This window comes from Micropterus salmoides, unplaced genomic scaffold (genome assembly GCF_014851395.1).
Source record: "Micropterus salmoides isolate LMB-PRFRI ecotype aquatic unplaced genomic scaffold, ASM1485139v1 Ms_hic_scaffold_3, whole genome shotgun sequence".
Lineage (NCBI taxonomy): Eukaryota > Metazoa > Chordata > Actinopteri > Centrarchiformes > Centrarchidae > Micropterus > Micropterus salmoides.
Window position 1 is genome coordinate 14,989,529 of NW_024042261.1, and position 13,251 is coordinate 15,002,779.

A 13,251-nucleotide genomic window follows, 5' to 3' on the forward strand; every position below is an offset into this window, starting at 1 on the left:
AGCAGAACAGCAGTGTTCAGAGGTTGTCAAAAGGAAATACAGTCTGACCCACATAAAGCTCTCATTCAACAAAAATAGCCCATTAACACCCTTAGGATATGTATGAAAAAAAGTAACTGTTAAAAACGTAATGCTACAGCTAGCGTAGCAATACACACTATAATATAAGTATAAATCCTATTGCCCATTCATGTGTTTACATTTATACGTGTTATGTCTGAAGATATAGTTTAGATAGTCCTTTTACAGTGTCAAACACAAGTTTTTGATACAATTGTTGTTTTTACCTCAAGGCCAGTCATCCTTTCCATCACAAGTAATTGCCTATTATGTAGGAATTATGTTAATTGTTACCATGTTAGAGATACAGCTGAAATGCCAGAAAATATAATATATAAAATCTTGTTTATCATGGTTTTTATTTGTTTTTCCCCTTATATGACTATTGTACAGATAGTCTATGCTAAAGACCAGTATCCAAAAATCAGAGAAACCAATTGCATTTTATGCATGAGCAGAAAAGAATATAGAATTTACAATTAAGGCCATTCCGTCCTTCTCCTCTGTGTTAACTCCCTTCATTTAGTGCTGATTAGTAACTGGCTAAAGACCAGCAATTTCAGTGTTGCCTTTTCTTTACTCTTGCATATTTATCACATGTTCAAGCATCACATTAGTGTTTTTCACACTGCTTTATTGCAACAGATTAAAAAAGTCAGCTGCCGGGTTGCTCTCTCTGTAGTTGTGCTTTCTGCATTGATGTGCATGTTCTATTCTGTACAGTTTACATAATGTCTGAATTCTGATTGTGGAGGCAATTGACAGTGTTCTTGCAAGAATTATTACTAGAACTTTTAAAAACAAATATGCACTGTATTAGGGCTGCGGCTAACAATGATTTTAGTACTCGAAGCTTCTACAGATTATCAATTCATCCATGCATTGTTTAAGAAATACTTTTGCTTGGTGGCGACGCACCAAAGGATTTGCGTGGATGCTTTTTAGTAATCGAATTAATCAAATTAATCAAATTAATCGATTTAATCAATTAATCGTTTCAGCCCTATACTGTATGTCTGGATTCAGCTTTTTCAAACACAAATGCACAGTGAATACTTGTTACAGTAAAAGTACAAAAAAAGTTTATCTAGACAGCAACATTTCTTAAAGGTGCCGTACAATGGACAACACTTCTCTTGGCATAGTTGAATAAAAACAGTTTAGTACATAACTGACATACCATTGCCTCAATCTCCATTGTTGTCTCCTTCATATGTAAATCTTCATCCAAAATATCCCCAAAGAACGATGTTTACGCCCCCAAAGTTACATAGACCAGCCCTTGTTCCAGAGTTAACGGTCATACGAGCTCATTGAGCTAGAGTTGTGCAGTGTGTGTCTCACAGAAAGTTCTTTTACGGTAAAGAAGGAAAGGTAAATATTTTCTGGTTTTTCCTCTGATGTCCTTTGGCTGATCTGCCTCAACTCTGTGATTTATGAAGTTTCCTGATGAACAGCTTTACTTGTTGCTAACGCTATGGATTGCTAACCGCTAGCTGTTGCTAACAGTAGCTCCTGTTATCAGCTGGCTCTGAACCAGCAGTCCAGAGCTTCTATAGTAATGTGAGAGGTTTAAACGGCAACACAACTCCAAAGCACCAAACTTCCAGTCCGGGCAGAATCAGTAATTGGATGTACATGGCCCAGGAAGAGATATAGAAGATTCTGCTGCCACACCACCAGACTGCAGAGCAGCTTTCCCCCCCAAGTTTTCAGACTTTTAAACTCAAATTCATCCTCTGGTGCTCCACTGAATATAGTTTATTTTACCATTTTTATAATTGCTTTTATATTAATATATTGTCTGCTAAATAGCACAAGGGAGTTACAAACTGAATTGCACTCTACAACCTGTTGTATTGTCACATAGCTGCTAAAGTAACCAGTAACATATAAACTATGTAAATCGGCAAAAGCAGTTGAAGGACATCAGAGGGAAAACCGGACAATATTTTCTCCATTAGCTCTGATCCAGTTTCAGTAAAACCAGTGAATAAAGTTGTATTTTTTGTACAGTTATCAATGAGGGCTCGTCTTGCATAGCAGGCCTTGTTTTAGTGCGGTGCCACTCCCTCTTCTGTGTTTGATGAAGTTGACCAATCAGAAGCAAGTGGGCTTACAGGAATGAGGGGCTTAAAGAGACAGGAGCTAAAACAGAGTGTTCAGAGGAAGGGTGAAAAGAAGTGCTGAAGCAGTGGACAGTATGAGAAATGTATTTTTTGAACATTAAAGCATGTGAACATTTTCTAGAGACACCCAAAATACAAGTATTGAGTAATGAGCATTCTACGGCACCTTTAAAACAACAAAAAAGTGTATGAATAGAGAGATAGCACCAACGCTGAGATAACTGTTGTGATTTGGCATTGAATTGATAACCGTTGTGTTTTTGCATTGAATTGAACCAGATTGCCCTTTCTATAAAATAAATCTCCATAGCAAAAAAGCTTCATAATGGGAAGCTGCACAAACAAAAAATAGATTTACTGTTTACTCGTTAAGGTGTAACACAAACACCATCTCTAACAGGATTGTCCACACCTGCCAAAGAAACCTTTGGCTTCAAACATGATTAACCCAGTCATAGCATCAACAAAGACTTAATCCAAACAATAAGATCATTTAAGTTTAAAGGCAAATATACATTACTGCACATTGAGTGCACCACTACTACACTTGCCCACTGAAATTTTTATTGTGCACGTAGCCGACCAACAGGACGCCGCTACCGATTGGTGCATGACGTATAGATAGCTGTGTCCTACTGCCTTAGCATTAACCCTGAAAGGGTTGACGGATAGGGCTTGGCCTGACCATTAACACCTGGACTGCCCTGACTTCTCACTGGTTCCACCTCTACACCCAGTAGTCATCGGATCCTCACTCTACAGATCATAGGTTGCACTTTGCGAGCAGGATCCAGAGAAGGAGCCTGACATGTCCAAGAAATAGAAATGCACAAACGGGCACGGTTAGAGCCAATATGCCATTGTACAGATCTCTGCAGACATACCCTGAAAAGGGTCATAGATACTTCCATACTTCGAGTGGAATGTGCACACACCGCTGAGGGTTGTCTGTTCCTGCCTGTGTACTTGAGATTTAGCCAAAAAGCCAGCAGGCCAGGCTCTTCTCGGAAAGTGTCTTACTGACTGCACTATCACTGAAACAGACGAACAGCTGACCAGTGTGTCGAATGGGGGCTTTTTGGAAGGTGTGTGTCCCATTACATCTGGGGTAAAAGTAACACAGCATTTCAGAAAAGGAGGAAACAATGGTGATTGATGCTCAGTATGTCAATTCCCTTTACTGAACTCTTTTTATTCAACTATACCAAGGCAAATACAGTTTTCCATTCTACGGACCCTTTAAGCCAGGGGGAAATTTGAATTGTGCCGGAGGAGGAAATTAAATTGGGCTTCTGCTCCAATTATTTCCTCATTCCTGAGAAGAGAGATTCGTTAGTTCCAATTCTGGATTTATTTCCCACCTCAGCAAATACAGGTTCAGAATGCTCACACATACAATATTCTGTTCCACTCGATTCTACCAGGAGACTGGTTCACAGTCATAGATCTGCAGGATGCACACCGAGAGCCTGAGCGCTCATTCCACTGGGGTGTGGCTACGTCATGGGCCCTATTCAGGGGTATTTCTGTGGGTGACAACTGTGCCGTTTCTAGTTGGGCATCCCCACACACACTTATTTGGTTTTACCGCCTGGATGTGATGAGTCTCCAGTCAAGTCTGAAGTCACTGTGTGTGCAACTTAAGTCTAAGTCACAAACTCAAGTTTCCATCTCTGGTAGAACAACATAGAACATTAATTAACATTAGACCCTGACCAATCCTGTTATTATGGCATTCTTCCTTTGTAAGGCCCTATTTAAACTATAGTGAATGGTTTCTAATAATCTGTTGCAATGGGATATATTTTGTGTCTTAATTAATCATAGGTGTGTTGGGCGTAACATGACTTCAACCAATCCATGTCATTTCCGTTTCCCTGCAGAAAAAGAGAGAGAGAGTGTATATGTAGATAAGCGAGAGAGTGATTTTAAACAATTCCAAGTCAAGTCAATTTTGCATTAAAAAACAAGCCTCAGAAAACAATTACAATTATTAAATACATTAGTAGCTTAAATAGCTGTGCATAGTGTTATATGTATATTCACAATAAACTTTATTTTACAAAACTCATCTTATCTATAATGAATGGAAGTCAGTGTGTCAGCTATGATGGGGCAATATTTGGTTATATATCTTTTTTTAATTGTGCGTAAGTAGCAGCCATTTTAACTACTAAAAAAATCAGAATGTTCCTATGTTAAAGGTGGGTAAGCGATTCTGGAGAAATCCAATTCCATGACAAATACCAAGATATAGAGCGATCAAAGATACAGCAAGTAATGTAACTAACTAAGCTAAGTTGTTGGTTAGCAAACGTTGACGTTACAGATACCGCTGCAAAGCTAACATGCAGAGAGGACAGGACGGTCCCAGAGCCAACACACCAGCTCCAGACAGCCATACTCACAACTCTCATGCTACTATAGCTAGTGTTGTAGTCAAGACCGCCCAAATCGAGACCAAGTCAAGACCAAGACCAGAGTTTATTGAGACTGAGACAAGACCAAGATTTTTAGGGGCAGAGAGCAGTTGAGACCAAGACCGAGGGAGGACGAGACCAAGTCAAGACCAAGACCAGTTCCCTTCATTGCATAGCAGGCAATAAAATGTGGAATGAGATCATAGGTAGTTCTCAAATTGATCTGAAAGATCCACATTCCCATTAAAACACCTACATACAAACACTAAGAGCTGAAATCAACGTAAGCATCACAGGGAGGGGTGACAGTCATTAAATAGGGTTATTGGTCGCATTTGAAGCAATATGTTTTACTTCCAATCAAAGTTAGGATGTTAACAAATCAGACAATGTAAAAGCAATGGTCTTAGTGGTCTTAAGACCAGTCTTAAGACCGGTCTTAAGACCACTAAAAAGAAAAAGAAGAGCGATGTCGGCCCGAGCGGGGCAGTACGCCGCTACATCAGTACGGGTGTGCGGTGTCCATGCCACAGGCTTCGTCCTGCTGGGAGACTTCCATCCCCCATGCTGGGTGTGCCTCGGACTGTAGCACGCCGGCCGAGCGCTCACCCCCGGCTCACGCTGCTTGTTCTGTGACCTTCTCGCTCCCGAGGAGAAGCAGCGCCGGGCGGATCATTTTGCTGGTGAGGATGTGGTGGCGTGGCGGTCCACCCACTGTCTTGACGAAGCCCTCGACCTGTTGCTATCGGATGAGCGGGAATCCCCCAGCGGCTCCCCGCTTCCCCCGTTCCAACCTCTGGTGACACCGACCTCGACGTTGCTATGTTGCCGCCGCAAGGCAAGCGATCGTTAAGCTACAAGGATGTTACCGTTAGGCTAACGTTGAGCTAACAGGTAGCTAACGTGTAGCTGATATGCGGCCTCTGTGTTAGCCAAACGGCTAACAAGCAGCCTGGGCTTGTCCATCACCAGCGGTGGCAACTTATGGATTAAGGAGAGCAGCTCAAGAGGGAGAAAGAGACTTTGGTAGTGATGTCTGTCAGTTTGTCAAGACAGACTTCTATGTAGACGATGTCCTAAGGTCCTTCCCAACAGAGTCTGAAGCAGTGAATGTTTGGAAGAGAGCCCAGGAGTTGCTGGAGTGTCGGAAACCTTTTACACGTAGAGATGTCCTTTCTACTATAAACAGTTTGTTTGATCCACTGGGCTTTCTGGCGCCAGTGACCATTCAAGGTAGGCTCGTCCTACGGGAATTGGTTGCTCAAGGTACAGACTGGGACACACCTCTATCTGATGAAAAGCTTGGGACGTGGCAAAAATGGCGGAACTCTATGCAAGAGTTTAGTAGTCTGAATATCCCTCACAGCTATACTACCTTTCCACTAACAAAGGCTAAAACTGTAGAGCCATGCATCTTCTCTGATGCTTCAGTAAAGGCAATTGCAGCAGTTGCATACCTTAAAACAAAGGCGGAAGAGGGTCCTACAGAAGTCAGTTTTGTTTTTGGCAAAGCCAAGCTGGCGCCTCTGACAGAACTCGCCATTCCCAGATTGGAGCTCTGCGCAGCGGTGTTGGCCACAGAGATTGCAGAGCAGGTCAGGGCAGAAATAGGACAAAACTTGGACAAGATAACATTCTTCACTGACAGTAAGGTGGTACTGGGCTACATAAACAACAGGTCCAAAAGATTCTACGCCTACGTGAATAATCGCGTACAGCGAATCCGGCAGTCAAGTCATTCAAGTCAGTGGAGATATGTTCCCACTGAAAACAACCCAGCCGACCACGCCACAAGGTCACTGTCTGCAAACCAGCTGCAAGCTACCAGTTGGTTGCCTGGACCAAGGTTCCTGCTAGAACCTGAGAGTTTGACATCACAGGACACCCACTTTGAACTGATTGACCAAAATGCACACGTGGAGTTTCGTCCGGAGGTTGCAGCTTTCCTGACCAAGCTCTCAGGGACACAGCTGGACACCAAATGGTTTGAACACTTTTCCTCATGGGATCAATTGACAGGAAAGGGATGACAAATGCTGAACTTACCATGGCAGAGCACGTCATTATCAAAGCTGTGCAACATGAGGCGTATGCAGAAGAGATAAGATTTATCCAGCAGAAACAAGACTTACCGGCATATAGTTCCCTAAAGAAACTCCACCCTGTGACAGATGAAGAAGGTCTGCTGCGCGTGGGAGGCCGAATTGCTCAATCATACTTACCTACAGATGAGACTCACCCGCTGCTTATGCCTGGTAAGCATCACATTGCCATGTTGCTTATCCATCATCACCATGAAAGGGTCCAACATTAAGGAAGGCACTTTACTGAGGGCGCTGTGCGTGCAAGTGGCTTATGGATAGTGGGAGCCAAGTGAGCCATCAGCAATCTTATCTTCAAGTGTGTGATATGCAGGAAATTGCGTGGCAAATTGGAGCAGCAGATTGCGAACTTGCCCCAAGAACTTGAAACAGAACCTCCATTTACCTATGTAAGCCTGGATGTTTTTGGACCTTGGGAGGTTGTAATACGGCAGACACGTGGTGGCAGTTCCAACAGCAAGAGATGGGCAATATTGTTCACTTGTATGTCCACAAGAGCTGTTCATGTGGAAGTAATTGAGTCGATGAGTGCTTTAAGCTGTATAAATGCCCTCCGCAGGTTTTTCTCGATCAGGGGACCAGTGAAACAGCTGAGATCAGACCGACCAACTTTGTTTGTGCTACTACACAGTTGAAGCTTGCCACGGATGCTGAAGAGGACAGTGTGAGAAACTACCTCTGCGCTCAAAGGTGTACTTGGGTCTTTAACCCCCCTCATGCGTATAACATGGGAGGCAGTTGGGAGCGGATGATTGAACAGCACGGTAAACCTTGATTCAATGCTGCTCCAAACTGGAAGGTCAAGAGTCACACACGAGGTTCTGTGCACGTTGATGGCTGAGGTGACGGCCATAATCAACTCTAGGCCACTGATACCAGTCTCCTCAGACCCTGAAGCACCACTGACCCCATCAATGCTGCTTACAAGGTATGTACTCTGCCTGCTCCTCCTGGAGACTGCTCAGAATCCAGTCTCTTGAAGCATCAATGGAAGAGGGTTCAGGCCTTAGTAGAAACATTCTGGGTAAGATGGAGAGTATTTGAGCACACTTCAAGCCAGGCAGAAGTAGCACACCAAAAAGCCAAACCTCAAAGAAGAAGATATAGTGCTTCTAAAGGACAAGAAAACAGACAGCACAGAGAAAGGACAACACCTGTTAGAGAAGGGGGATGGAAGATGGGGACAAAAGGGAATAGCAGAGGGAAACACCAATTGCAGAAAGCAACGAAACCTGCAATAGAACAGAGAGAGGGGCTTAGGGAGGAGAAAAACAACAAACAAACAAAAAAACAAAAACATGATCTGAATAGGCCCAAGTTACTTTGTTCACCGCCGGCTCAAAAAGCCAAAGCTTTTGGTTCCAAAGAGGTTGGAGAGTTTTTGCATGCATCAATAATAATTTAGCACAAATTTCTATTGTGTATACTCCCCAACATCAGCCGCTCTCACTATCTTTGATCACAGCCTATGGATCATAGGCAAGTGATTTTGTCCAGAAATTGTAAAATTAAAATGGTAAAAAAATTAAATAAAATACAGTTACAGCATCCATTGTGTCCTGCGCTTCCAACTTCCACTCCCTGTGCATGCGCATCCATGTTGCCTAATAACAAACGTGCTTACAGTGGGATCACTGAATCTACCTGAAAACAACACATTTTAATTTCTGATCGGCTAAATGACTTATTTAAATGACTTATTTAGTAGGCTATAGGGAAAGCTATGAACTCTGCACAAAAATTATTGTCCATTAATTCAATATAGCGGGACAACTTTGAGGGCATTATTTCATAACTTCTCAGCGTGAGAAATACAAGGTCTGGCGTGTGAGCGTGTGAACTGGCTGAAATGCGTGTGTCTCACAGTAAATACGTGAGGCTTGAGAGCCCTGCAAATCAAATGTGTAACAATTTGTTCTACTAACCAATAATAATGCAAGGCGGGGCAGCCAGCTAGATTAGCATGGATCTGGTGTTGTTTGCATTGTAACGTTTATTTTAGATTTATTTGTGCAACATAATGGTGCAGGTTAACAACACAGTGGAAGACCCGTTCAGTACAGTAATGTTACTTACTACAGACTAACTGTTGTACTGAAGTATGGCAACAATCTCATTTCTAATAATGCATCTAGCACACACCGTTTTTGTTATCATCCAATAAATTTAGCTATGCTGACTAGGGGATGAAGCGGTTACTGGTTTAATGATAAACTATGGTAAAATTACTGATGGTTAGTATTACCGTTTAGATTACTACTCAAAAACTCACAGTAAATACTGTCCAGCATCAACTAAAGTTAGCAACAGTCTCCCAGACGCAGGTACGCATGTGCAATATGCAACAAGGGTTTGTTTTATGTCAATGAAAACATGGCAGAAGGCCATTGGCAGAATGCAGGGTGAGTTAACATTTAGCTAAGTGCATGATGTGGGGACTTTGGAATGGGGGGACATGTCATGGTTTATGTGTCTAATTTGCTAACAGTAACTTACCTACTCTAAAAACACTACACGCTGTTCTGCTGCTGGATGCATTGTGTGTCTGCAGACTCTACTGACCCATTGCTGATAACATGTTACATAGTTTAGACACCTAACCAACATATTTTATTCATTTAAAATTCGGCAGTCGTTGAATTGGTTGTAAAAGTGTTATAACAGGAGACACGCTATAGACTCCTGTACAAGACTCATCTGTATTTATGTCAATTGTAGTTACTTACACTGTCTTATTTTGTTTATGTAAATTGTGCATAGGGCCATTACATATTCACATTAACATCTTTAATGTTAATGCACATTTAATATAGTTTTCATATGTTTACATAACAAATTGGTTGTTATTTTAATGGTTATGCAAACAAAAAGTGCACAGTGTTGCTAAATTTATTTGTGGTTTTAAATATAAAACTTGGCGAGTTGGTTATAGGGTGTGTATCAATACTTTATTTATACTATACTAATACTATATTTTTAGCACATTTTTACAATACTGTGATGATACTGATAACCGTAATAATTTTGGTCACTGTAATGACTGATATATAAGATAATTACTTAGCCACTCCAGTGAAAGGATACACAATAGTTATTGAAAAACAGTTAATGCCGATGTATCATGTCGGCTAGATGCGGTAATGTTATCATGCAAATACCATGGATTTGTTTAATGTTAAGCTGAAAAAAATATTACCTGGGTTTCCAGTAATGTGTGTAATGTCATCTGTTGTTATGTCAGTTTGTTTTGGCCGACTGCACACAAGCACACGCTTGGAAAGTCAGTGGTTACAATCTGAAACCTCATCACTAGAGGCCACTGAAAGCTACACATGGCCCTTTAAGAATGAAAATAAGTAAAATAGTGTGTTTTACAGTCCATTTGAAACATGTTACACCCCTGGAAAATGGGAGAAGAGATGTTTCCTCAGCCAGAACTTTACTCTAAAGAGCTTTTAGAAAAACAAATGAAGTCACAAAAATACAACAACAACATTAAATGATTCTTTTTGTAGAGAGTACACACTTTTACATTACCATTTAGCTGACACTTTCATCCAAAGCGACTTACAATTGCTATACATGTCAGAGGTCACACGGCTTTGGAGCAACTAGGGGTTAAGTGTCTTGCTCAGGGACACAATGGTGGATGGGTTACAGTGGGGGGTTGAACCCGGGTCGCTCAGACCAAAGGCATGAGTCATATTCATTGCGCCATCACCACCCTTTTACAGTTGCACAGAATTTATTGTCCATTCCATTTGACATGGGAAGTCAGAATTTCTGAGTTCTAGGTCAAATATTTCAACACAAATGTGTCGGATAAGTCAGATTTCTGACTCGAAAAGTCAGGAGAGCCTCAACAACCCCAACCTCAAAATCCAAGATGGCTGCTCCTGGAATCAACAGTAGTGAAAGCTGTAGTCGTTTACTGTTTATCACACTTCTGTTTTGTTTTTTGTTTCATTAAATACAGTCCTGTCCAACTTGTATCTGTGGACATGTTGCTATGGTGTTTGTATTTGCAAAATGCTGCTTATGCATTGTTATCAACTGGTATTGCAATAGTCAGAGGCATCAAACCTTACCCAAAGGGTGTCAATCCATGAAAGGAAATAAGACTTAAGAGACTAACAATTTGCTATTATTAAAAATGATTAATGGTGGACACAGCTAAACTCTTGTAATCAAATGTATAAAAAACAATCATCTGTGAAATGGCAGATAAATGGCTTGATGCAAACAGGCAACTGTTTTCTAACACCTATTCTTTTCTAATATTACTGTTAAGACAAAATAGCTTATGCTCTGTAAATTCTCACACAAGTCACTGAAGTGCATGAAACATTATGTTGATAGTGCAAAATATAGGCTAACCACAATATGTGTACATGTGAATTCACAGTTGACACAATAGCGGCGGCACTCAAGACAGCTATGAGTTGCTCTGTGCTGCCAAGCAGAGACTTCGCTAACACACAAACACACACACACACACACACACACACACACACACACACACACACACACACACACACACTACTACACTCGGTTAACTATAATTTACTCAAGTCACAAAGTCACAAAAAACTGTTAGCAGGTTATTAAAGTCATATTAACTTTGTTTAACACTGACAACTTCCTGAAAAATGAATAGAAATAATCAGAAATCTAGTCAATTATCTTATTATCTTTTTTTGGCATTATTACAGATATTAACATCACAGACCAGGAACTTACTATAATTCTTAAACTTATTAACAGGCTATGCCGGTTATTATCTTATCACAAAAAATTATCTGTCACAAACACAGTAGCAATTACCACCACTGTCAGATGGTTTGTTGAATATTGCAAAAGAAGATGATTAAATTCAAAGTATTAAATCATTTTTTAAATAAATATCTGTGCTTATGATTAGTTACTATTATAGATTGAGTTATACAATTGCGGAAACAAAGCCAGTGCAGGTCAGTTCTGTATTATTAGTGCGCCTCTCGGTCAACCCTTATTGACACACACAGTTGTTTTTCTCATGAGAATCACTTTCTCACACATCTGAAAACCTACCTGGTGGTGTACTGCATTTAGAAAAACATTTAAATTTAAAGCTATGTTCCCTGCACATCATTTCCTTATAAGTTTCACATTATCTCAAGAGTAATTTATGTATGATGGTAAAGGCTTGGCTTTGGGCATCTGGGATGCTTAGACTTAGCGGCTCTTTCTGCATTTTTAGTTAAGACCACTGGCAAAACACTTACAGTAGGTTAACTGAATATTATTAGTGTAGGCTGGTAATCGGCTGAATCAGCCTATTTTTTCATGTTTTTTTTCTGCATAACATCAGCATTTTACTTCTTTGAATAAATGCTCCATTCCCGTGTTTATGCTATCCCAATTCAGTGCAACGTATCCTCCACGGGGATGCTTCCCTAGGCGATTTGCCCAAGGCACTTTAAATGTCTGTCTGCAATTTCAAAAAAAGGAAAATCACAATTTTTGCAAGTTAGTGTGAGAACACAAACATGGCCATGTTTAATTGTTGAAAAAAAGTCATGTTTTAATAAAGACATTTACTTATGTAATTTTTAAGGAACAATTAAATGGCATGTAAATGTTTAAGTTGATATGATTATTATTTATTTATATAATTATATTTTCTTTTATTCAAATAAATTTTTCCTGATTCTGATCAATTATACTAAAGTATTCGCTTTCCAATATTGTCATGTCTAATCCATAAATTAGGACTTTAGTCTTCATGCCAGGCACCTCACCAACCTCTGTTTATAAAGATACTGGTCTACAAAATGTGATAAAAATACATAAATTTAGTTCTGTGGCTGATTTTTTCCCTTCAGCTGATGTATTCACTTCTCTTCTATTGACAAACAGAGAGTCCTCTCAAAGCCTGAGGGCAAATCCAGAGTTCACCACAGTGCTTTTATTTACAACGCCCCATGTCAGGGAAGAGAAACAGCAGGAGTAATGCACTCAATGAAGATGTAGAGGGTCGGTCTGTCAGATGTAAAACAACATGTACCCATTTCCCCCTCAAGAAGGGAGTCTAGCTTGATCAATGCAAAGCCCTATGACCCCTGACAAGCCTTCTTGAGGTGCATACTGCTGACCATTGCTCTTTACCTGTCTCCAAACAGGAAAACCAATCCATACTGCTATTTTGCATACCATGTAAAAACCTCAATTCCACGGCACAATTAGGATGAAATTCAAATGGGGAAGAATCAAATGACCCTGCCGCTCTGTAGCAGTGTAAACTTGACTTGAGTCAGAGAAGAGCCCCAGTCTTAAGCAGGCTGTATACTTTGCTTTGGGAACAAAATGATATCATATTTACATGTACAAAAGGACATGTTTGCAAAGAATTGCTGCTATGATGTCGGGCTTGCCAACTGTGACATACTGTAATGGGATGCTTAGCACAGTATCTCAAAGTTTGTGATCAAAATGCAGTCAACATGTAGTCTAAAATATTAACTTTGTGTATCTGATGGGATGGCATCTACATTTCATTAT